We start from the raw sequence: 2332 nt of genomic DNA, 5'->3' as shown, positions 1-2332 counted from the left end.
ACATCGTTACATTCGTTTTCCCAGTCTTTCTATACTTCAATCATAATTACTAATTCATTCTCGTAAGTCGCAATTTCATCCAACTTTTCTATACAAACATTCTAGATACACTTCTTACTTCATTCATTCGTGTATGTAACGTCCCGTTCTTTTACACATTCTTTATTAAAGCATGATAACTATTGGTAATCTAAATTTCATAGAGAATTTGAGGTGTTCTTAAAGTTTAACAAGCGTTTGGAATGGGCTTGGAAACCTCGGAATCATAAACAAAACAAATCAGCAAAACAGCTCAGGAGAGGGCGTCGCCGACGGCACAAGGCTGCGTCGGCGACGGTGCTCCAAAAGGTCCGTCGCTGAAATTTCTCCGTAGGCAGGGAGTTAAGCCGTCGGAGCTTCCAAGTGCGTCGCCGACGCCCAAAAGGGCCGTCGCCGACGGTGCTTCTGGCCTGCAATCGCTGTCTAATCAAAAACTTTCGTTCTCGGCCTCTTTTTCCAACCCGAAATGGTCTTGGGCAGTCCCGAAACCTTCCATAGCACCCATTATCATCCAAACCCAGGATATACTAATAACTAAACCATAACCCATTCCCGTTTCTAACTAAGAACATGAAATTCTTAAAGTACTTACTTGCGTGGCGCTTTGGAACGAACACACTTTCACAAGAGCTTTCGGTTTGAGTTCGAGCACCATCACTTACTCGAATCCCTCAAACCTTGGCTCTGATACCAACTTGTAAGGTCTAAAACTTAAAAAGACACCAACGAACTTGCATTTGACAAAATAGTAAACGGGTCGAATAATTCATAAGTAAATTTTTTGCAATAACCAACTATATAGTTATGAACAAGTTTTGAACCCCAAAAGTTTCACAAAATACAACCAAATTCTTGACTACAAGTTCAACATCTAACTACTTCCGAGTTAACTTTCATACAAAAGACCCGTTTCTAACGAAAGAGAACATTTAACAAAAGTTTAGACCATGACTAAAGACTTCGCGGAAGCGTGCATCGTAAATGTGTTCGATCCAAGTAGCACCATCCATCATGTCATTTTACCTACATACAACCAAACCGTTAGACATTTCGTTACAAAATTTCATACAACGTTAAATACAAATATGACCCTTAAGTAAGCCTTCTTCCAACCATAAAGTTCCTTCCATTTTCACATTACCCTTCTAACTCATTCGACCCATACCTAAATTACATGATCGGCTTGCAATAACTCGTTACAAGTAAACGACTTCAACCATTGAACAATAGTATGCTACTACAATACATGCTAATAACGTTGTGTAAGCACGAACTTACCTTTATCGTTCTTCGTTTGAGACTCGGAACGGCTTGAGCTTTCCTCTTTAATTCCTACAATCCATAATTACATACTTAGTATCATGTCTTTCTTTCCATTCCATTATCAATAGCTTCAATTTAATAACTAGCTAACTCTCTATTCTAGCCATTTAGCAATATACAACACATGATCAACTCATTCAAGCATTTTGACAAACACTTGGTGTGCATGTCATTAGATAAACATAAGGTACAAGTATTGTATGCATAACATGACTAGTTCATGATAATAACATCAATATCATCAATTTCACTCAACATCTCATATAACCTTCATCCTAGTTCAATTCCCCATATCGAATTTAAGCAAGAACATCATCATACAACATTCTTATACTAATTTCACAACATGATTTCGTATTACATAGAACCATCATCTTGATCTAAGTGGGTTTTCTCTTTAAACATCAAATTTAACATTCTTCAAGGATTTATCATATTCCAAATGGTGATTCTAACTCATTATCCTACTAATTTCATCTAGACCCTAGGATTTCTTGAAACCCCAATCATCCAAAATTACCAAAACATAAAATTCTTGTTACCTTGAGCTTTGTTAGGACTAGATGATCAAGAATCCATCAACATGCAAGGGTTATGGCCATAATTAGGGCTTCAATTTGCTAACTTTGTGAAGATGAGGGGAGTTCTTTTCTCCTTCTTGTTCCTGGCGACCCAACACACGCATATGTGTGTGTGTTGTGTGTTTTCCAGTGTTTTAAAAACCTATCTTTCATTTTTACCCATTCCACCCCTCAAGTATACACACTTATTTTTAAATGGCCAACACTTATTCTTTTTAGTTAAAATCCTAACTCACATTCTAACTAGGTTCACTTCCTAGTTATACCTTATGACATACTTTAGCAATGTATATATGTATATATATATAAACACATATAATTAAATTCTGGGGCGTTACATGTTATTTCTCCCACAAGGGTTTATCCGTGAGCACTTTGATTCGATTGCA

At 36.9% G+C, this 2332-nt stretch overlaps 1 long non-coding RNA gene across 1 annotated transcript; it reads right to left on the bottom strand.

The window, feature by feature from the left end:
- Positions 1–801: 801 nt before the first annotated feature.
- On the bottom strand, positions 802–2033 carry LOC110883721. The gene is made up of 3 exons (XR_002560588.1): positions 1905–2033; positions 1318–1371; positions 802–1062 (listed from the first exon to the last, which is right to left on the bottom strand). It is a non-coding gene; the product is annotated as an uncharacterized LOC110883721 (long non-coding RNA).
- Positions 2034–2332: the final 299 nt, after the last annotated feature.

This window comes from Helianthus annuus, unplaced genomic scaffold (genome assembly GCF_002127325.2).
Source record: "Helianthus annuus cultivar XRQ/B unplaced genomic scaffold, HanXRQr2.0-SUNRISE HanXRQChr00c273, whole genome shotgun sequence".
NCBI lineage: Eukaryota > Viridiplantae > Streptophyta > Magnoliopsida > Asterales > Asteraceae > Helianthus > Helianthus annuus.
Note: the sequence above shows the minus strand (reverse complement) of the source record. Positions and strands in the feature narration are given on the sequence as shown.